We start from the raw sequence: 24,897 nt of genomic DNA, 5'->3' as shown, positions 1-24,897 counted from the left end.
GAATCCCAGAAGAAGAAGAAAGAGAGGGGCAGAAGGTATATGGGAGCAAATTATAGCAAAGAACTTTCCTAATTTGGGGAAGGAAATAGGCATCAAAGTCAAGGAGACACAGAGAACCCCCCTCAAAATCAATAAAAATAGGTCAACACCCCAACATCTAATAATAAAACTTACAAATCTCAGAGACAAAAAGAAAATCCTGAGAGCAGCTCAGGACAAGAGGTCTGTAACCTACAATAGTACAAGCATTAGATTGGAAGCAGACCTATTCACAGAGACCTGGCAGGCCAGAAAGGACTGGCATGATATATTAAGGGTACTAAATGAGAAAGATATGCAGCCAAGAATATTTTATCCAGCTAGGCTGTCCCTGAAAATAGATGGAGAGATAAAAAGCTTCTAGGACAAACAAAAACTAGAAGAATTTGCAATCACCAAACCAGCCCTGCAAGAAATACCAAAAGGGGTCATGTAAGCAAAGAGAGAGCTTAAAAGTAACATAGATCAGAAAGGAACAGAGACAATTTACTGTAACAGTTACCTTACAAGCAATACAATGGCACTAAATTCATAACTTTCAATAGTTACCCTGAATGTAAATGGGCTAAATGCACCAATCAAAAGACACATCGTATCAGAATGGATAAAAAAACAAGACCCATCAATATGCTGTCTGCAAGAAATTCATTTTAGACCCAAAGACACCTCCAGATTTAAAGTGAGGGGATGGAAAACCACTTACCATGCAAATGGACATCAAAAGAAAGCTGAGGTGGCAATCCTTATATCAGACAAATTAGATTTTAACCCAAAGACTGTAATAAGACATGAGGAAGGACACTTATATCATACTTAAAAATAAAGGGTCTATCCAACAAGAAGATCTAACAAGAAGGGTAAATATTTATGCCCCTAACATGGGAGCAGCCAATTATATAAGCCAATGAATAACAAAATCAAAGAAACACATCAACAATAATACAATAATAGTAGGGGATTTTAATAGCCCTTTCACTGAAATGGACATATCATTTAAGCAAAAGATCAATAAGGAAATAAGGGCTTTAAATAACACACTGGACCAGATGGACATTACAGATACATTCAGAACATTCCATGCCAAAGCAACAGAATACACATTCTTCTCGAGTGCACATGGAACATTCTCCAGAATAGATCCCATCCTGGGTCACAAATCAGGTCTCAACCGCCAAAAGACTAGAATCATTCCCTGCATATTTTTGGACCACAGTGTTTTAAAACTCAAACTCAATCACAAGAGGAAAGTTGGAAAGAACTCAAATACATGAAGGCTCAAGAGCATCCTACTAAAGAATGAATGGGTCAAACATGAAATTAAAGACAATCTGAGGGGTTTGAAGCAGCGGGGGGTTGGGAGGTTAGGGGAACCAGGTGGTGGGTATTAGAGAGGGCACGGATTGCATGGAGCACTGGGTGTGGTGCAAAAACAAGGAATACTGTTATGCTGAAAATAAAAAAAATAAAAAATAAAAAATAAAATCTTAAAATAAAAAAAAAGAATTTTTTAAAATTCATGGAAACAAATGAAAATGAAAACACAACTGTTCAAAATCTTTGGGATGCAGCAAAGACCGTTCTAACAGGGAAGTGTATAGCAATACAAGCCTTTCTTAGGAAAGAAAGGTCTCAAATATACAACCTAACCCTACACCTAAAGTAGCTGGAGAAAAAGAAGAGCAAATAAAGATTAAACCCAGCAGGAGAAGAGAAATAATAAGGATTAGAGCTGAAATCAATGAAACAGAAACCAAAAGAACAGTAGAACAGATCAATGAAACTAGGAGCTGGTTCTTTGAAAGAATTAATAGGATTGATAAACCCCTGGCCGGACTTAAACAAAAAGAAAAGAGAAAGGACCCAAATTAATAAAATCATGAATGAAAGAGGAGCAATCACAACCAACACTAGAGAAATACTAACAATTATAAAAAAATATTATGGGGGCGCCTGAGTGGCTCAGTCATTAAGTAGCTGCCTTGGGCTCAGGTCATGATCCCAGGGATCTGGGATGGACTGAGCCCTGCATCGTGTTCCCTGCTCAGCGGGAAGCTTGCTTCTCCTTCACCCACTCCCCCTGCTTTCATCCCTTCTCTCGCTGTGCCTCTCCCTGTCAAATAAATAAATTTTTTTTAAACTTTAAAAAAATAAAAAATAAAGGATAAAATCTCTTTAAAAATAAAATTAAAACATATTACGAGCACAGAATACCACAAATTAGACAATCTGGAAGAAATGGATACATTCCTAGAGACGTATAAACTACCAAAACTGAACCAGGAAGAAATAGAAAACCTGCACAGAGCCATACCAGCAAGGAGATTGAAGCAGTCATCAAAATCTCCCAACAAATAAGCCCAGTGCCAGATGGTTTCCCAGGGAAATTCTACCAAACATTTAAAGTGTTAATACCTATTCTGAAACTATTCCAAAAAAAACAGAAAGGGAAGGAAAACTTCCAAACTCATTTTATGAGACCTTGATTCCAAAACCAGACAAAGACCCCACCAAAAAGGAGAATCACAGACCAATATCCTTGATGAACACAAATACAAAAATTCTCACCAAAATACTAGCCAGTAGGATCCAACAGATTACTCACCACGACCAAGTGGGATTTATTCCTGGGCTGCAAGTTTGGTTCAACATCCACAATCAATTAATGTGATAGACTACATTAATAAAGAAAGGACAAGAACTATATGATCCTCTCAATAGATGCAGAAAAAGCATTTGACAAAGTACAATATACTCTCTTGATTAAAACTCTTCACTGTGTAGGGATAGATGGTACATACCTCAATATCATCAAAGCCATCTATGAAAAACCCACAGCGAATATCATTCTCAATGGGGAAAAACTGAGAGCTTTCCCCTAAGGTCAGGAACACAGCAGGGATGTCCACAATCACCACTGCAGTTTGGCAATGTGTCTAGACTAGAAGTCCTAGCCTCATTAATCAGACAACAAAAAGAAACAAAAGACATCTCAATCAGCAAAGAAGTAGTCAAACTCCTACTCTTTGTAGATGATATGATACTATATGTGGAAAACCCAAAAGACTCCACCCCAAAACTGCTAGAACTCAAACAGGAATTCAGTAAAGTGGCAGGGTATACAATCAATGCACAGAAATCAGCTGCATTTCTATATACCAGCAGCAAAACAAAAGAAAGAGAAATTAAGGAGTCAATACCATTTACAATTGCACCCAAAATCTTATGATTCCTAGGAATAAATCTAACCAAAGAGGCTAAGACTCTGTACTCAGAAACTACGAAATTCTCATGAAAGAAACTGAGGAGACACAAAGAAAGGAAAACCATTCCATGCTCATGGATTGGAAGAAAAAATACTGTGAAGATATCTATGCTACCTAGAGCAATTACACATTTAATGCAATCCTTATCAAAATATCATCAATTTTTTCACAGAAATGGAACAAATAATCCTAAAATTTGTATAGAACAAGAAAAGACCCTGAACAGCCAGAGGAATGTTGAAAAAGAAAAGCAAAGTTGGTGGCATCACCATTCCAGACTTCAAGCTCTATAACAAAGCTGTCATCATCAAGACAGCATGGTACTGGCACAAAAACAGATACATAGATCAACGGAACAGAACAGAGAGCCCAGAAATGGACCCTCAACTCTATGGTCAACCAATCTTCCACAAAGCAGAAAAGAATGTCCAATGGAAAAAATACAGCCTCTTCAACAAATAGTGTTGGGAAATTGGACAGCCATGGGCAGAAGAATGAAACTGGACCAATTCCTTACACCATACACAAAAACAGACTCAAATAGATGAAAGACCTCAATGTGAGAAAGGAATCCATCAAAATCCTAGAGAAGAACACAGGCAACAACCTCTTTAACCTCAGCCACAGCAACTTCTTCCTAGACCATCACCAAAGGCAATGGAAGCAAAGGCAAAAAATGAACAACTGGGATTTCATCAAGACAAAAAGCTTTTGCACAGCAAAGGAAACAGTCAACAAAACCAAAAGACAACTGACAGAATGGGAAAAGATATTTGCAAATGACATATCAGATAAAGGGCTAGTATCCAAAATCTATAAAGAACTTAACAAACTTAACACCCAAAGAACAAATAATCCATTCAAGAAATGGGCAGAAGACATCCAAATGGCCAACAGACCCATGAAAAACTGCTCCACATCACTCGGCATCAGGAAAATACATATCAAAACCACAGTGAGATACCACCTCACACCAGTCAGAAAGGCTAAAATTAACAAGTCAGGAAACGACAGATGTTGGTGAGGATGGGGAGAAAGGGGAACCTCCCTACACTGTTGGTAAGAATGCAAGCTGGTGCAGCCACTCTGGAAAACAGTGTGGAGGCTCCTCAAAAAGTTGCAAACAGAGGTACCTATGACCTAGCAATTGTACTACTGGGTATTTCCCCCAAAGATAGAAATGCAGTGATCCAAAGGGGCATCTGCACCCCAATGTTTATAGCAGCAATGTCCACAATGGTCAAACTATGGAAAGAGCCCAGATGTCCATGGATATATGAATAGATAAAGAAGATACACACACACACACACACACACACACACACACATACATATACAATAGAATATTATGCAGCCATCAAAAATGAAATCTTGCCATTTGCAATGATGTGAATGGGACTAGAAGGTATTATGCTAAGCAAAATAAATCAATCAGAGAAAGACAATTATATGATCTCACTGATATATGGAATTTGAGGAACAAGGCAGAGGATCATAGGGGAAGAGAGGAAAAAATAAAACAAGAAGAAAACAGAGAGGGAAACAAACCATAAGAGACTCAATCTCAGGACACAAACTGAGGGTTGCTAGAATGGAGTGGGGTGGGAGGGATGGGGTGACTGGGTGATAGACACTGGGGAGGGCATGTGTTGTGGTTAGCACTGTGTATTATGTAGGACTGATAAATCACAGATCTGTACCCATGAAACAATACATCATATGTTAAAAATAAAAACAAATAAATAAAATTTTCGAAAATGTTTTTTGGGGGCACCTGGGTGGCTCAGACAGTTAAGCGTCTGACTTGGTTTTGGTTCAGGTCATCATCTTGTGGTCCTGGGATGGAGCCCAATGGGCTCTGTGCTCAGCAAAGAGTCGGCTTGAGATTGTCTCCTTCCCCCTCGCCCTCTGACCCTCCCACCAGCATGCATGCATGTGCTCACACACTCTCAAATAAATAAACAAATAAAATCTTCTAAAAAAGTAAATATAGAATATGAAAATTAATCAAAATTCATGAAGCAGAAGAAAGATGAATGGGAGATAAACTTGCCTGGTTTGAAAAGCATATTACAAGACAACTCAAGATTAGGGGAAGACCACATGATCACCATCACCCTGCTTTTGTTTTTGTTTTATTTTGGAGTTTATGACATAGTTATTACAAAAAAGGGGTTAATTCTGACAGTCAGGGACAAGAGAAATTTCTCTGAATTTATAGCTCCAGATTTTATACCCCTGGTTGTTATACTCACTCAATTAGCCAAGAAAATAGTCTCCAACAAAATTGTTCAGGATGACATAATCATTTCCACAATGGGTGAATATATTTAAACTCAACGAAGATTTAGAATTACGTATAAAAATGATTTAGAAAATCAAACTAATAGTGAAGCAGGTAAAGAATTTAAAACAAAAACTGAGTATTACATTTATAAAAGGAGTTTAAAAATGCTTCATTGGACAAGTTATAAAAGATTTAGATTGAGATACTTAATAGTTTGTGAACTAGGTTTGAAATGTGAAATGTCCATAAACTTCGTTTTTGTTTTCAGTTGTTTTTGTTTTGTTTTGTTTTTTAATTGAAGTATAATTGATAATCCCAGCTTTAATTTTTTTAAAAAATCAGAGTTATCCACAAAGCACTTTTTATCTGGCTATGATGGACTAGCTGTTCCAAACCAAGCATTCTCCTAAGAACAACCATAAAAATAAGTAAAATACAAGGGGCAACTATTTGAAAAGTTCTCTCTGATGACAGTAAGCAAAGCAGAACTTGCAGGGCCAAGTTCCTGGAAAGCAGGGAACACAAAGGCAAACCCAGCATTCTGTGCCTTTTCCTATCAAGGCAAATTCCGCACAATTTGTGGGGTAAAATTCAGGAAAAAAAGACAGAAAAAAGTTGCTAGAGGCTAAAAAGCTGAGCAAATATTTAAGCAGCCAGTGATATAGGAAATTCCCAACTTTTAATGTTTGTGGACCCTCAGGGAAGGTATCTGTGCTTAAACGTCTCCCACTAAGGTCAAAATGACTCAGCAAAACCTCAAAGCAAAGGCTCTCTTTCTGCCTGGAGCACATTAGTCTGCGTGTTCAAAAAATAACCGAAAAGGAGTATTCCAAACAAAAAGATAAGAAAAAACAAATCTCCCTGGTTTCCATAAGATTAAAGTCATACAACCTTAACATGCTAAAATCACAAGATAAAGTCTGGAACTTTCTGTAATGTCCTTCAACATCATGATTTGTAACTATTTATGTAGAAAACATATATAACGCTGCACCGAATGTTTCCTCCCCAAAGTACTCTCTTCTTTGTCAAGATAATATATCCCGGGCAGCTGTCCTAACTTGGGCTCAAATAAAACTCCTTTCCTTTCTCTTTAAAAATTTTTAAAAGGTTTATTCATTTTGCATTGACATTTCCTGGTGCACTCAACTGGATGTGAGAGCAACTCTTGTGAGATCACCTGGGGGTCCTCTGGAACTTGGCCCTGGGTACCAGCAGGGTTTATGGCCCTCTGACTTCTCAGCACCTCATAGATGTGTCAGATGAGCTCTCCTGATATCTGGACCTCCTTAATTTGAGTTGATAGTCCTGACTTTTATTCAAATTGTTGAGCGTTACCGGGAATGTTCTCTAGGTGGGAATAATCTAGAGGGATCGGAGTTGATGGGTGGGTTGTTTTAATTTGGCATTATATTAATCAATTTACTATTAACATAAGGCTTGAGTAAATTTTCTGGCTAGAAATATGAGAGACTGATTCACTCAGCTCTTGAAGAGTAGGGACATTTGCCCCTTGTGGCCAAATGAGGCTTTCAGGTGACAGAAAGCCTAGTGGAAGTGTCAGAGATATTCCTCGAGACCTGTAGGGGTCCCATAGGAAATGTCCTGGCTCATAAGGTAATTAATCATTGGCTAATCCAAGAACACACACATAAAGACTGATCATCCAGTGATCCCAGCCCCCTCAATGGTCCTAGACCTCACTGAGAGAATCCAAGACACACCGGAGGGTGTATCACAAGTCTTGAAAGTATCTCTCACAAGCAGCACCCTCTCGATGCACCACACTTAATATCCTTAGCTCTTACTCAAGCCTCATTCTAGAAATAAAACTGAAACCAAAAGGAATGGGGAACCATGCTTCATAAGCTGCACAGCCCCTGGAAAAACAACCATCCCCCCTGGAAACTCTGGCAGGCTACAGGTACAATACATGTGGATCGTGTACTTGCAAGTAGGTACTATTGGGAAAATTTAAGGATAACCTGAGTCTCAGATCCCAAGCGCAGTTCTTTGGATAAGTCAGGATTAGTTTTCTTGTGCACACAATTAAAGAAAGCCCGAAGCCCGCTCTAAGACTAAGCAGCCAGAAACTAACAAGCCATCTGGTTGAATCAGCAAAGCTCCTGGCTTTTGGGGTGGAACCAATGCTGGAGAAGGTACTCTGGCCTTCATTTGTTTTGTATTGTTCTGTTTTGTTTTTCCCTCTGAGCTTCACTTGGTTTCTCTGTTGCTACTGTGGCCAAAACTGACCATGTTCTAACTGGCAGTGGAAAATAACTACTTAATGGATCATAAATGGTATAATGCTATTTCGCCATCAGACTTGCTTTAGTAAAAGAAGGGTACTTGGAAAGTGGGTCTTTCATGTCCTCTCCACACATATTACTGAAAAGAGGTTCAATTTTGTTTGCAGCTCCTTTGTGTATATATATCCATATCTGTTACCAATGAGATATTTTCTCTACTTCCAGATGGTCTTGCTAGAATTAATTTGTGAAGGAGCTCTATTTCACGACGTTTAGACGCAAGAGCTTGTAGAAATGGGCATTCTAAAACTCAAAGGTAAAAATAACTCAAATGCTTTTCAGGTTCACATCGATCTGGGATAAAATTCCATACATTCAGGCTTTTGTGTTACTCCATAATAAAGCTACCTCACGGGAAGGAAACCAATTGATGGTCTGAAGAGATGAGAGTAGACAAAAATTTCAGACACCTGACCCCCTTCCCAAGAATCAAAATAATGAGGAATGGGGGAGGAAGAGAGGCAGACCCTGGAAATCCTACAACCACCTGGCCAAACAGACACAAGGACCAATGCCCAACCCACTGCTAGCTCCTTCACCTCCTCCAGGGGCCTGAGAAGCAAGCAGAGAAAAAGCCCTCTCTGCAGGAGTGAGAGACAGGAGATGAAGATTAGAGCAAGTGAGTCCAGACTTGGAATCTGTCTCTGGCCTCACCGGCAGCAGCCTTAACACCTCTGCCTCCACCTCTCCTACCCCTCCGGTACCACCACCTGGGCCGCTGAAGCTGCAGCTCCTAGACCATTCCCGGTGCCTCCCCCACCATCCACTCCTGCTCCTCCCACCCTCACTCTCGAGGAGCCCAAAGCCCCCCAGGCTATTGGGCCCCCTCCTTATGAAGTTCAAACTGGAGCAAATCCCACATCAGCATGATGAGGCCTGAGGGAACTCTTGAACTTAAACCGCTCACTTCATATTTCCTCTGCAGGAACCCCAGGAAAGACTGACAGCGGGGAACAAACTGTTGAGTGGACACAGGTGCAACATATTCAGTATTAAAGCTAATTCAAAGTTGTTGGCTTAACTAAAATGGACATTTTTGTAGTTATCGACATCAAATATAAAGCAGAGAATCAGACTTTATTCTACCTGAATTTATTAAATTCATGTTTAACTTAAAATGATAGTTGAACTTGTCTGTCTCATGAAGTTTTTGTGGGCACTTGTCAAGAGCAAATAGGCTAAATAAATAAAACTTATAGCCTTCAAAATCTCTGGTAAATTAAAACTTCGAAGTTTTGCTCATCTATATGATAAATTGGGTTGACTTCATTGGATATTTAAGTTTTTCCAAATAAGATAAAATACAGAAACATTTAATACTAAACATAAGGTCTGTTTGCTTTTGTCTTATATATTACAGAGAAACTAAGATATTTGGGTCTGCCAGTAAACATGTTTTTATGCTTTATTAAAAATTATACTAAGAAAAAATTTCTAAAATTATGAAATGTATTCATAAATTTGCCACTCTAAAGAATTCTAGTGTAATAGTTCACACCTATTTACTACTTAGCTTTCACTGGAGAATTAGGTTTCTAAGAGTTAAAATTCTGAGGGCACCTGGATGGCTCAATTAAGTGTCCATCTCTTGAGTTCTGCTCAGGTCATGATCTCAGGGTCATGAGATGGAGCTCTGAGTGGGGCTCCACACTGGGTGTGGAGCCTGCTTAAGATTATCTCGTTTCCTCTCTTTCTCTCCCAGCCCCAGCCCCACTCTCTAAGGAAAAAAAGAAAAAAGTTAAATTTCAAAATGTAGAGTGCCTGGCTAGCTCAGTCAGTAAAGCATGCAACTCTTGATCTCATCTCAAGGTTTTGAGTTTGAGTCCCATGTTGGGTGTACAGATTATTTAAAAATAAAATATTTTTTGGGGGCACCTGGGTGGCTCAGTGGGTTAAGCCTCTGCCTTCAGCTCAGGTCATGATCTCAGGGACCTGGGATCGAGTCCCGCATCGGGCTCTCCGCTCAGCGGAGAACCTGCTTCCTCCTCTATCTCTCTCTCTGCCTGCCTCTCTGCCTACTTGTGATCTCTCTTTGTGAAATAAATAAATAAAATCTTTAAAAAAATAAAAATAAAAATAAAATATTTTAAAAAAAGAACAAAAAACTGCTAAATGTAATTGAGAATGCTGGAAATGATAAAACAGCTCTGTATGTAGGAAACTAGGAGACGTGGGAGAAATGTATAAAGAATGAGAATATATTTTTATTGAGAGAAAAGAAAATAATTTTGTCCCAAAAAGAGACTGATTTTTATTTTACACGGGAAGGCTTACAGGGGAGGGGGGACACCTGGGTGGTTCAGTCAGTTAAGCGACCCATTCTTGATTTTGGCTCAGGTCATGATCATGAGGTCCTGAAATTGAGCCCCACAACGGGCTTTGCACTGAGCATGGAACCTGCCTGAGATTCTCTCTCTTTCCCACTACTTCTCCCTTGCAACACTTTCACACTTTCTCTCTCCCTCTCTTGCTTTCTGTCTCAAAAACAAAAACAAAAACAAAAACAAAAACAAAAAAAAAAGGAAAGGCTTACAACAGTCTGAAAGAAAAGGAAAGTTGTAGAAGGTTTGTGAAGGGGAATCTTTGAAAAAGAATTTCATGCATGGCCAGCACTGACTAACATCAGAATTTATCTATTTCTTCTAGGTAGTCCAATTCGTTGACTTATAGTTTTTCATAATATTCTCTTATAGTTGTTTCTATTTCTGTGGTGTTGGTTGTTATTTCTCCTCTCTCAATTGTCATTTTACTTATCTGGGTCCTTTCTCTTTTCTTTTTTGATAAGTCTGTCTATGGGTTTATCAATTTTGTTAATTTTTTCAAAGAAACAGCTCCTGGTTTCATTGATCTGTTCTTTTTTTCTTACTATAACATGTATTGCTATGCTCATCTTTATTATCTTCTTCCTTATGCTGGTTTTAGCTTTTGTTTGTTGTTCTTTTTCTATACCAATTTGCTTTTCCCCTTAAGTCAGGAACAAGACAAGGATGTCCACTCTCACCACTTTCATTCAACATAGTACTGGAAGTCCTAGTCACAGCAATCAGACAGCAAAAAGAAGTAAAAGTAATCCAAATTGGTAAGGAAGAAGTTAAACTTTCACTGTTTGCAGACAGCATACTCTATGTAGAAAACCCAAAAGACTCCACCAAAAAAATTGCTAGAACTGATACACAAATTCAGTAAAGTCACAGGATACAAAAATCAATGTACAGAAATCTGCATTTCTATACACCAATAATGAAGCATAAGAAAGAGAAATTAAGAAAACAATCCCATTTAAAATTGCACCAAAAATAATAAGATACCTAGGAATAAACCTAATGAAAGAGATAAAAGACCTATACCATAAAACTATAAACACTAAACAAAACAAAACAAAACAAAAAAACACACCAAAAACAACAACAAAAAAACCTGAAGACAACACAAAGAAATGGAAAGATACTCCATGCTTCATGCTTACGGATTAGAAGAACAAATACTGGGCGCCTGGGTGGCTCACTCAGTTAAGCATCTGCCTTTGGCTCAGGTCATGATCCCAGGGTCCTGGGATCAAGCCCAACATTGGGCTCCCTGCTCAGCAGGAAGTCTGCTTCTCCCTCTCCCACTTTCCCTGCTTGTATTCCCTCTCTCACTGTGTCCCTCCCCTCTCTGTCAAATGAATAAAAATCTTAAAAAAAGAAAAAAAAGAACAACAAATATTGTTCAAATATCTATACCCAAATCAATCTACACATTTAACACAATCCCTATCACAATACCAATAGCATTTTTCACAGAACTAGAACAATCCTAAAATTTGTATAGAACCACAAAAGACCCTGAATAGTCCAAGCAATCTTGAAAAAGAAAAGCAAAGCTGGAGGCATCACAATTCAGACTTCAAGATATATTTACAAAGCTGTGGTAATCAAAACAGTATGATACTGGCACAAAATTAAGACACATAGCATAGAAAACCCAGAAATGAACCCACAAATACATGGCCAACTAATTTTCAACAAAACAGGAAGGAATATCCAATGGCAAAAAAATAGTCTCTTCAACAAATGCTGTTGGGTAAACTGAACAGCAACATGCAAAAATGAAACTGGACCACTTTCTTACACAAGACACAAAAGTAAATTCAAAATGGATGAAAGACCTAAATGTGAGAACTGAAACCATATAAATCCTATCAGAGAACACAGACAGTAACCTCTTTGACATCAGTCATAACAACATTTTTCTAGATATGTCTCCTGAGGCAAGGAAAAATAAACTATTGGGACTATATTGAAATAAAAGCTTCTGCACAGCAAAGGAAATATCAACAAAACTAGAGGCAATTCTACAGAATGGGAGAAGATATCTGCAACTAACATATCTAATAAAGAGTTGGTATCCAAAATATACAAGGAACTGATATAAGTCAACACCCAAAAAAACAAACAATGCAATTAAAAAATGGGCAGAAGAAATGAACAGACATTTCTCCAAAGAAGACATACAGATGGCCAACAGACATATGAAAAGATGTTCATCATCATTTACCATCAGGGAAATGCAGATCAAAACTACAATGCTGTACCACCTCACACCTGTCAGAATGGTTAAAAATCAACAACAACAATGGTTAAAAATCAACAATCAACAACAACAGAAGAAACAACAGGTGTTGGCGAGCATGTGGAGAAAAAGGAACCCTTGTGCACTGTTGAAAGAAATGCAAACTGGTGCAGCCACTCTGGAAGATAGTATGGTGGTTCCTCAAAAAGTTAAAAATACAATTACCCTATGACCCAATAATCACACTACAGGTATTTACTCAAATACAAAAACACTAATTCAAAGGGATACATGCACCTCTCTCTTTACAGCAACATTATTTATAATAGCCAAGATATGGAAGCTGTCCTAGTATCCATCAATTGAAGAATGGATAAATGTATACAATGGAATATTACTCAGCAATAAAAAATGAAACCTTGCCATTTGCAATGACACTGAGCAAGAGAGTATTGTTAAGCAAAATAAATCAGTCAGAGAAAGACAAATACCATATGATTTCACTCATATGTGGAATTTAAGAAACAAAACAAATGAGCAAAGGGGAAAAAATAAGAGAGAGTGAGAGAAACCAAGACATAGACTCTTGGGTGCCTGGGTGGCTCAGTCTATTAAGTGTCCAACTCTTGATTTCAGCTCAGGTCCTGATCTCATGGCTAATGGGACCGAGCACCCCCCTACCTCAGTATCGGCCTCTGCACTCGACGGGAGTCTGCTTGGATATTATCTTCCTCTACCCTTTCCCTGGCTCGTGCTCCTGCTCCTGCTCGTACTCTCTCTCTCTCTCTCTCCCTCTCCCTCTCTTTCTCCCTAGTAAATAAATAATTCCTTTAAAAAAAAAAAAAAGAAAGAGGGGCGCCTGGGTGGCTCAGTGGGTTAAAGCCTCTGCTTCGGCTCGGGTCATGATCCCAGGGTCCTGGGATCGAGCCCCGAGTTGGGCTCTTTGCTCAGCGGGGAGCCTGCTTCCTCCTCTCTCTCTGCCTGCTTCCCTGCCTACTTGTGATCTCTGTCCATCAAATAAATAAATAAATAAATAAATAAATAAATAAATAAAATAAAAATTAAAAAATTTAAAAAATTTTAAAAAAAGAAAGAAAGAGACTCTTGGGCATCCTGGCTGGCTCCGTCAGTGCAGCATGCAACTCTTGATCTCAGGATTCTGAGTTTGAGCCCTACGTTGGTGTAGAGAGCACTTAAAACTAAAATCTAAAAAAAGCAAGCAAGCAAGCAAGCAACAGACTCTTAATTATAGTAAACAAACTGATGGTCACCAGAGGGAAAAAGACTGTGGGCCTGGGTTAAATAGGTGATGGGGATTAAGGGCTTCAGTTGTTGTGATGAGCACCCAGTGATGTATGGAAGCACTGAATCACTATATTGTACACCTGAGACTAATATAACACTGAAATAAAAATGTAAAATGAAAAAAAAAAGTACACTGGTATAAAATGAAAATCTGGTTTTTTTCTCTGTTAAAAAAGACAAGGTTTAAAAAAAAAAAAAAAAGACAAGGTTTTCTTGGATTGTTGGTCTGCTCTTGATAAGAAATTACAAAATTTTTTTTTCTTTATCTGCCCTGTAAAACCAAGTGTCTTTGTTTTTATCAGGTCTTTAATTACTTGAGAAAACTAAAATGTGTCAGTATTAAAGGAGCTGATGATTGCTAAGAGGTAGATAAACCTTGTATAGAAGCTCTTATTGCCACTTTAGCTAAACAGATCACAAAGTTTAAGTTTTGCAATGATCTCTAATCCTATTTAGGCATGTGCTTTAAAATTTTTTTATATTCTCAACAAACTTCCCAAAACTTTAAAATTCTAAATAAAGGGTTTTTGACTAATTAGGCTTGTTTGTTTGCTATGTTAGGTTACATGGGAACCACTGTCAAACAAATGTGATAACCTTCTTAGGTTATATTATGTGGTAAATGCTACATAACTGTTCCAGAAATTATATGAAATTCCTAAAGCTTTAATATGCCCCAGAATAATGTCATCACTTTAAATTCTAATAACTGAAATGTTAAATTTTAGGTATCACAAAAAATAACCAAATTTCCTTATCGACTGCATTATAATGAGCTCTCTCCTCAGATCTTTAACCCTGTCCATTTTTGAGTCTTTAGTCATTTACAGTTATTATTCTGATACTCTTGCAGAATGTGTTTCAACTTCAAGGAGATTCACAAAAAGGACTTTTGACAAATATAAGTTTCTGATACCCTTAAGATCACAGAACACAACTAAATTTCCAGCACTAACAAAGAAACTGCTCTCAGACAAAACTGAAATTAATTACATGGGACTAAATGAATTAAGAAAAAATAATTATGGTTTTTATAACTCTGGTTTAAAACTGCTTGTTCTCTGCTCTTCCAGATTTAAGGAAACTTCTCCTAAGATACCTATGGATTACAAAAATAGGGTAAAATATTCCTTCGTGAACATATTAAAACATTTCTCTTTTCTCCTTACCCGAAAACTCCAGAATTTAGAAACTCTCAGTGATGAGTCTTGCTTTCATGGCAGTTATTTATATAAGTTCAGTAAGAATCTGTTCCCCATGTTACAGGACACCACTGGAAATACTGGTTATATTACCAAGGCTTTGACTGGAATGTCATATTTGAGAGACACATGCATAGACTCAGATATGACCAGACAGCTTTAAGGAAGTACAGTTGACTGAAATGGTACCAGCAGAGCCTCTTGGAGATGTTGGCCTGACACCTTGCTTACAGACCTCCTAGCAGCCTTACCAAGTAGTAAAGAATGTCACTCCTGGCAGGTGCAAGAAACCTCAGGATATTCAGAGAACCTCAAGAGGAGAGGAACTCACTGATACCTATGGACACTGCAGTAGCATCTGATGGCAAATACTTGGCTGAGCTCTTGGCCTTGAAAAGTATTAAAGGTGCAATCTGAAATTCCTTATAAAAGTTCCAAAAAAGCAGATGTATTTAAAAGAACCTATATGTTTGATTACTATTCTTGCTGTACTTCTGTAAATAATTCAGCCAAGTTTGTTAAAACTGGACTTACTTTACAAACAAATTGGTCTTAATTTGGCTATCTTCGACAGGAATGAAGATCACTTTCGAGACTGTATTTTAACAACACACCTTGGAATGTTAGATTTAGTTCTGATTAAATATCTCTGAGTGTTTGTTGTTTACCTATGAAACTGGGCTGGAGCCTGGTTTCCTCCAACATCTGGCTATGATTCTCCAAACCAAGGTTCCTAATCTTCTCCCATTTTCTAGCCTTAAAATCATTAGGAATGAAAATTGCCCTTTTTCCTGAAGCTTGGCAAACTGAAGCTGGACAACTTGAGATAAACTTTAAAGAAGTTGCCGTATTTGTACAGTATAATATATACACTATAACATATATAGACCATCTTAGTGCTTGTTGCTCTATGGGCCACACAGAAGGATCACAGACACATGCTAACAACAAAGCAGAAAAATCCGTCAGATTGCTGCTGCCTGTTCCCATTCCATTTGAGCCTGATATCTAGAAATCTCACTGGCAGTGTTCAGGACTCAGACACTGGGATTCGAAAGTTGTTTCAACCCTTAACCTGGGTTTTTCTCTGGTTTCCATAGAAATGCCTCTTGGTAATTTACCTGATTGCTTGCTGAACAAGGCAAAGTCTATCTGGCAGCCAATACCAATGGCCACACCTCTACTAGCTCCTCCTTGGAAATAAGAACCCATATAAATAGAATCAAACAGGGAACCACTTGGCCACAACAGGTTCTTGACCACCACTCCTCGCCCCCTCCCCCCAACTTTTGTTTCAAGGTGGCTGGGACTGGTTTAGTGACATTATCTTGGATAACCATAGGTATCAGATCAATTTTAGAGGGAATGAAAACACTGGGTTTAACTCTACTGTTACTATAGCTTGGAATATAGTTCAGGATAAAGTCAATGATGTTATATAACGTGCCAAACAATGCAGGAAAACATCCAAGTTCTCAGATGACCAACTACCTCCAATATCCCCTCCATTAAAACAAGGAACCAAGGTACATCCTACACCATGTCAAATCCTTTTATTCCAACGCCCTACTGTGCCCTCTATCAGCCTGAAGCAGTTACAGACCTCTGCCCATGCTCCATAAAAATGAAATAAAACAAAACAAACCAAAAAATGAAATAAAACATGGACAATGGGGAATTACAACAGAGAAAAATTTAGTGTGTCTGAGTCCATGTTGCTTCTATTTCTCTTGCTGCTGTGACCCATTTGTTAAAACAAAACAAAACAACAACAAAAAACTTTTGCTTAACCCTGCACACAGGCATAATACAGCTGAGATTTACAAAACTGCTCTTTATCGGAAATTTACTTCACCTGAGGAGATAAACTACCCAAACAATTCATCGTCCCAATCCAAGATTGAAAAATGACCACAGTTCAAGATAGAATTGAAACTGTGCCCCATAGGGTTGATGCAGTTAAAACTAGCATTAAGTTAAAAGCTTGTTTTTCAGAGAACTGTTACCCCAATCAGCTGTTGTGTCTTTTCAGACCCCACTAACAAACTCACTAGCTGTCTCTGCAGAAGCCCTGACTCAAGGGCAACTGGTGTGGCTCCAGCCTATGAAGAACAAGGCCCTACCTTCCATTCCTGAGACAATGGGTCCACCCAGGTTACCCCAGCTCTCAGAGCATACCCAGAGCCCTAAGATAACCTCCTGGTCGGGGACAGAATTTTCCCCCATTCTGAAGTTAACTGCCCACCCCCAAAGTAAACATGGGAATTTATTTTACACATGTGTTTCCTCAGTGCACATGTTCCATTTTTCCTTCTAAATAATCATAAATTTCGGGACACCTGGGTGGCTCAGTTGGTTGAGCCATTGCCTTCGGCTCAGGTCTTGATCCCAGGGTCCTGGGATCGAGTCCCACAAAGAGTTCCTTGTTCGGCGGGGAGCCTGCTTCTCTCTCTGCCTCTGCCTGCCACTCTACCTGCTTGTGCACTCTAGCTCTCTCTGACAATGTGTCGCATTTGTTCCTTCAAATTGTACTCAGTGAATTCTTTTACCGTCCATGTATCTTTGTTATAAATGCTATACCAAATGCAAAACCAGACAACCTAAGCCAAGCACACATACTATATCTGCTTGTCAACTGGACTTAATAGAGAACATATATAAATTTCAAGCCTTCCCACCATTCTTTACAATAAGTTCCCTGCAATAAGGACCACTGGGGGGTAATATATATATTATTTTTATTTATTATTATTATTTTATATATAATTATTTTTTCATACCTAGCAACAAGGGACTTAAGGGACCCAGGACAGACAAGCCAGGAACCCTGGCACCAAGAGACATAAAAATATAAAGTTGACCATCAATGATTCCTGAGGAAAACAACTGATCAAAGGGGGAAATGTAAGGTGCATGGCTGGCTTAGCCAGTAGACCATATGATTCTAGATCTTGAGGTCATGAGTTCAAGCCCCACATAGGGTGTAGAGCTCACTTAAAAAAAAATCTTTTTAAAGGCAGAAATGATAAAGGAAATTTTCACCTTTTATTGTTTGCTGGCCCTGCTCTTAGGCTTCCAGGAAGCTACACTTTAACATTTGCCACCATGGTCAAAATGACTCAGCAAAATCACAAAGCATAGGCTCCCTTTCTGCCTAGAGCACACACTGTGTTATCTGCGTCATTCAAAAAATTACCAAGGAATATTCCAAACATAAAAATAAGAAAAACAAAACAAACCTCCCTGATTCCCATAAGATTATAAACTCATATGGCCATGCACATGCTAAAAACATAGAATCTGTAACATTTAAGGAATATCCTTCATCACCATGATTTGTTTCCCTTTAAGTAAAACCCATATATAACCCTGCACCAAACGTTTCTTCCCCAAGGCACTATCTTCTTTGTGAAGATTACGGATACCAGGCAGCTGTCCTAACTTGGGCTTGAATAAAACTCTTTTCCTTTCTCTTTGAAATTTTCTTTTCATGCATCTGTTAGCCATCTGGATGTCTTTTTCGGGAAAATGTGTATTCATGTCTTCTGTCCATATTTTACCTGGATTATTTGTGGGGTTCTTTGGGGGTGTTGAGTTTGTAAGTTCTTTATTTATTTTGGCTACTAACCCTTTATCAGATATGTCATTTGCAAATACATGCTCCCATTCCGAAAGCTGCTCTTAGTTTTGTTGTCTCCTTCCTTCACTGTGCGGAAACTTTCTATTTTGATGTAGTCGCAATAGTTTATTTTTGCTTGTGCCTCAGGGGACACATCTAGGGAAAATTTCCTATAGCCAATGCAAAGCGGTGACCACCTATGTTCTCCTCCAGAATTTTGATGGTTTCCTGTCTCACATTTAGGTCTTTCATCCATTTTGAATTTATTTTTGTGTCTGCTGTAAGTAAGTGGTCCTGTTGCACTCTTCTACATGTTGCTGTCCAGTTTACCCACCAGCATTTATTGAAAAGACTGTCTTTTTGCCATTGTACATTCTTTCCTGCTTTGTCAGAGATTAGCTGACCATATAGTTATGGGTCCATTTCTGGGTTTTCCACTTTATTCCATGGATCTCTGTGTCTGTTTTTGTGCCAGTACCATACTATTTTGATCACTATCCCCTTGTAACATAACTTGGATGTCCAGAATCAAAATGCCTCCAACTTTGCTTTTCTTTATCAGAATTGCTTTGGCTACTTGGGGTGTTTGTAGTTTCATACAAATTTTAGGATTGTTTGTTCTAGCTCTGTGACAAATGTTCTTGGTATTTTGAAGAGGATTGCAGTAAATGTGTAAATTGCTTGGGATAATATAGACATTTTAGCAATATTTTTTCTTCCAATCCATGAGCATGGAACGTTTTTCCATTTCTTTGTGTCATCTTCAATTTCTTTCGTAAGTGTTCTATAGTATTCAGAGTACAAATCTTTTAGGTCTTTGATTACGATTATTCCTAGGTATCTTACGGTGCAGTTGTAAATGGGATCAATTCCTTGATTTTTCTTTCTGGTGCTTCACTACTGGTGTATAGAAATGCAGTAGATTTCTCTATATTGATTTTGTATCCTGCAACTTCAATGAATTTGTCTATCAGTTCTAGCAAGTTTTTGGTGGAGTCTTTGGTTTCCTATATAGAGTATGCTGTCTGCAAAGAGTGAAAATTTGACTTCTTCCTTGCTGATCTGGATGCCTTTTATTTCCTTTTGTGGTCTCATGGCTGAGGCTAGGATTTCCAGGACTATTAAAGAACAGTGGTGGAGGGGCACCTGGGTGGCTCAGTGGGTTAAAGCCTCTACATTCGGCTCAGGTCATGATCCCAGGGCCCTGGGATTGAGCCCTGCATAGGGCTCTCTGCTCAGCAGGGAGCTTGCTTCTACCTCTCTCTCTCTCTGCCTGCCTCTCTGCCTACTTGTGATCTCTGTCAAATAAATAAATAAAATCTTAAAAGAAAAAAAAAACCAGTGGTGTGAGTGCACATCCTCACCTTGTTCCTGACCAAAGAAGAAAAGCTATCAGTTTTTCCTCATTAAGGATTATATTAGCTGTGTGTTCTTCATATATGGCCTTTATTTAATATTGCAGTTTGTTTCCTCTATCCCTACTTTGTTGAGGGTTTTTATCAAGAATGGATGCTGTGGGAGACAAGATGGCGGGGAAGTAGGAGGAGGAGCCGTTTCAACCTGTACCCTAAAGTGAGCTGATTACCTACCAAAGAACTCCGATCACCCATGAAATCAGCCTGAGATTAGAATTATACACTTCTGGATCTCTATGGGGGCAGAAGACGCCAGTAGGCAGGTAAAGCGGAATGGGAACATCAGACTGATATCGGAAGATAGACAAAAGGGGGAGGGAGCCACCAAAAACAACCCATTGGAAAGTAATACCCCAATACGAGAGTGCCCTGCCATTGGGGACCAGCATTAACTTGGAGTCTGGTTGAAAGCACTCAAAAAGAGCAAAGGATCGTGGGGGGGAATTGTGGGAATCAGGGAGGTTAGGGACAGGGGCTTGAATCCCTGGACCCAGGACAGCCACCCCTGGTGCTGAACCAGAGAGAATGCAGTGAAGAAGCCAGGTCTTGGTCCCTGAGCCACCAGCACCCCTAAGAGCGTCTGGGTGGCGGCTCCCATTGGGGGGCAGGGAGCCTCACCAGCCGGCAGAACCACAGCCTTTTGCACTCTCAGTGTGAGCACCGTGCTACCAGAGTCTGAGTCGCACCCCACACATCCACCCCCCCCCCCCCCCCCCAGAGAGGTGCATGCAGGAGCCAGCCAGCACTCCAGCCCGCACTCCAGCCCGGGCCAGCAGGAAAAATCTCAGTGTGCTTTCACTGCTTGGAACCCCTGTGGCGGTCTGGAGTTGCCCAGACAGCCGCAGCTATCGTGGTTTTGGGTACAAGCGGGAGTTCCTGTGACCCAGAGACCGTGACTGGGAACGTGCTCTGCCAGCGGCCAAGGGGGAATTTACGTGCTCTGGAGCACCCACAGGGGAACAGACTGAGGTTTCTTTCTGAGAGGGAGGTCTAGGGGCAGTTTCCTTTCCTCTAAACCTCCAAAAACCATCAAAAGGTGCCAAGGTGAGAGAAAACAAATGAACAAAGAAACAAAAAAACCTCCAGAGATCAAAAGCCTGAAAAATCGGTTTCCTCAGAGCCCACCCCCTTGATGGGGCAGGAGGACTTAACACAGGGAAAATCATTGCCTGAAAAACCACATGGCAGGACTCTCCTCCAGAAAGCCAGCCCAAAACAACAACAACAACAACAACAACAACAACAACAACAACAAGAGAACAATCACCACTACTTCATAGATACAACTTTTATATTTAATTCGTTCCCACTATTCTGATTCATTTTTTATAGATAATTTTTTAACCTATTTACCATCACAATGAGATGTCCAGTACATCAAATTCCAAAATAACCTTTTAACCTGAACTTTTTGATACATATACCTGTGTTTTTCTTTTGCTTTTCTATTTTTAAGTTTTTTAAATTTAATTTTAGTTTAATTTATTTTTTTATTTTTATTTTTAAATATTCATATAGAGTTAAACTTCAAGGTAATCCCCTTTCCCCAATCAATGCTACCCCTATAGGTAAACTAGTTTTTAATCCCCCTTTATCTTAGGAAAGCTGAGTCCTTTAACAAAGATACCAAGATACATCCAGGAAGAAACAAAATAACCTTCCTCGCCCACACTGAGAATTTATAACCACTCTCCCATCTTTTTTTCTGCCAGTGTTTTTGTGTATTTGTTTTTGTCCTGGTAGTATATAAATCTTACACTTGGGGTTCTTTTTGAAGAGGCTCTTTGTTTTGTTTTGTTTTTACATATTTATTTTTTTTCTCTTGTCATCTACTTTAACAGTCTTTTTGTTTGTATACTTCATAAATCTTACCCTGGAGCCCATTTGGGCTGGGCCTTCTCTTTTATTTTATCTTTCTTTTTTTTTTCCTGTCTCTCTCTCTCTTTTTTTCTTTCTTTTTTCTTTCTTTTGGGTGGGGACTCGTGATTGCTCAGAAGCGTTCTAGGGTGCACCTTGCCTGCACCACGGTCAATACATTCAGCTACATCCGTTCAGCCATCTCTCACCAAAATGACTAGGAGGAGGAATGACCAACAGAAGAAAAATTCAGAGGCTGGGCCTTCTGCAACAAAGCTAATGGCTATGGACATAGACAATCTGTCAGAAAGGGAATTCAGGCTAACAATTATCCAGGCAATAGCTAGGTTGGAGAAAGCCATGGATAACTAAATGGCATTGATTAGAGCAGAAGTGAAAGCCACCAGGGATGATGTTCACAATGTTCTCAATGAGTTCCAATCTAATCTAAATTCTCTAAAAGCTAGGGTAACTGAGACAGAAGATGAATTAGTGATCTGGAGGACAAACAGAAAGAAAGGATCAGGAGGAAGCCTGGAACAAACAGCTTAGAAGCCATGAAAATCGAATTAGGGAAATAAATGACACCATGAAACGTTCCAACGTCAAAATTATTGGAATCCCTGAGGGGGAGGAGAAAGAAAGAAGACTAGAAGATATAGTTGAACAAATTCTCCAGAAAATTCTCCATGAAAATTTTCCCAATCTCGCAAATGGAACCAGTGTTCAGGTACCAGAGGCAGAATGGTCTCCCCCCAAGATTATAGAATCTAGAAAGAACTCAAGACACCTGATAGTAAGAATGAGGAATCATAATTGTAGACAGGACCTCTTGAAAGAAGCTAGGACAAAGAAGTTCCTTACGTACAGAGGAAAGCCCATCAGAATAATATCAGACCTGTCCACAGAAACCTGGCAAGCCAGAAAGGGCTGGCAAGATGTATTCAGGGCACTAAATGAGAACATGCAGCCAAGAATACTTTATCCAGCAAGACTGACATTCAAAATGGATGGAGAGATAAAGAGTTTCCAAGACACACAGGTTTAAAAGAGTATGCGACGACCAAGCCGACACTACAGGAAATATTAAGGGGGGGTTCTATAAAAGAGGAAAAATCCTAAAAAATATCATCGAACAGAAATATATGGAAACAATTTACAAAAAGAAAGACTTCAAAGGTAACATGATGTCAATAAAAACATATCTCTCAATAATTACTCTCAATGTGAAAGGCCTAAATGTGCCCATAAAACGACACAGGGTTGCAGACTGGATAAAACGACAGGACCCATCCATATGTTGTCTACAAGAGACCCATTTCGAACCTAAGGATACATCCAGACTGAAAGTGAAGGGATGGAAAAGCATCTTTCATGCCAATGGGCCTCAAAAGAAGGCCGGGGTAGCAATTCTCATATCAGATAAATTAGATTTCAAACTAAAGACTGTAGTCAGAGATACAGAAAGACACTACATAATTCTTAAAGGGACTATCCACCAAGAAGATCTAACAATTGTAAATATGCCCCCAATACGGGAGCAGCCAATTACATAACAAAACTGTTAATCAAGATAAAGAGTCATATTGATATGAATACATAAATAGTAGGAGATCTTAACATGCCACTCTCAGTAATAGACAGATCATCCAAACAGAAAATCAATAAAGAAACAAGAGCATTCAATGACACATTGGACCAGATGGACTTCATAGATATATACAGAACATTCCACCCTAAAACAACAGAATACTCATTCTTCTCAAGTGCACATGGAACCTTCTCCAGAATAGCCCACACACTGGGTCACAAATCAGGGCTCAACCGATACCAAAAGACTGAGATTATTCCCTGCATATTCTCAGATCACAATGCTTTGAAACTGGAGCTCAATCACAAGGAAAAGTTTGGAAGGAACTCAAACACCTGGAAGCTAAAGACTACCTTGCTTAAGAATGCTTGGATCAACCAGGAGATCAAAGAAGAACTTAAGCAATTCATGGAAACCAATGATAATGAAGACACTTCGGCCCAAAACCTATGGGAAACAGCAAAGGCAGTCCTAAGGGGGAAATACATAGCCATTCAAGCTTCCCTCAAAAAAATTGAAAAATCCAGAATACACCAGCTGTCTCTATACCTTAAAGAACTGGAGAATCAACAACAAATTAAGCCAATTCCACACACAAGAAGGGAAATAATCAAGATTAGAGAAGAGATCAATGAGATAGAAACTAGAGATACAGTAGAACGCATCAATGAAACTAGAAGGTGGTTTTTTTAAAGAATCAATAAGATCGATAAACCATTGGCCACACTAACCCAAAAGAAAAGAGAGAAGGCCAAATTAATAAAACTATGAATGAAAAGAGAGAGATCACAACTAACACCAAGGAAATAGAAACAATCATCAGAAGTTATTATCAACAGTTATACGCCAATAAGTTAAGCAACCTAGATGAAATGGATGCATTCCTGGAAAACTAAAAACTTCCAAAATTGAACCAGGAAGAAATTGACAACCTGAGTAGACCAATATCTAGTAACAAGATTGAAGCAGTGATCAAAAACCTCCCAAAAAACAAGAGCCCAGGATCTGATGGATTCCCTGGGGAATTCTACCAAACTTTCAAAGAAGAAATAACACCTATTCTCCTGAAGCTGTTTCAAAAAGGAAAACTTCAAAAGGAAACTTTTCAGAAGGAAAACTTCCAGACTCTTTTTATGAAGCCAGCATTACCCTGATCCCCAAACCAGGAAAAGACCCCACCAAAAAGGAGAATTTCAGACCAATATCCCTGAAGAATATGGATGCTAAGATTCTCAACAAGATCCTAGCAAATAGGATCCAACAGCACATTAAAAAGATTATCCACCATGACCAGGTGGGATTCATCCCTGGGTTGCAAGGATGGTTCAACATTCACAAATCAATCAGTGAGATAGAACAAATCAATAAGAGAAGAGAGAAGAACCACATGGTCCTCTCAATTGATGCAGAAAAAGCATTTGACAAAATCCAGCATCCATTCCTGATTAAAACACTTCAA

At 39.0% G+C, this 24,897-nt stretch overlaps 1 protein-coding gene across 4 annotated transcripts in view; it reads right to left on the bottom strand.

Moving 5' to 3' along the window:
• LOC111155589 (ATP binding cassette subfamily G member 2 (Junior blood group)) overlaps positions 1–24,897 on the bottom strand; it is a 157,068-nt gene that overhangs the window by 42,107 nt on the left and 90,064 nt on the right. Inside the window, exon 1 of one of the 4 annotated variants that reach the window (XM_022515859.1) lies at positions 12,586–12,593. The exons of the other annotated variants lie outside the window; for them this stretch is intronic. The gene's annotated coding sequence lies outside the window, so the exon portion shown is untranslated. Of the gene's footprint in view, positions 1–12,585; positions 12,594–24,897 lie in introns of those variants that run through there. 4 annotated transcript variants of the gene reach the window in all.

The sequence above is a fragment of the Enhydra lutris genome, unplaced genomic scaffold (assembly GCF_002288905.1).
Source record: "Enhydra lutris kenyoni isolate GAN:26980312 unplaced genomic scaffold, ASM228890v2 scaffoldscaffold3, whole genome shotgun sequence".
In the NCBI taxonomy this organism is placed as follows: Eukaryota; Metazoa; Chordata; class Mammalia; order Carnivora; family Mustelidae; genus Enhydra; species Enhydra lutris.
Note: the sequence above shows the minus strand (reverse complement) of the source record. Positions and strands in the feature narration are given on the sequence as shown.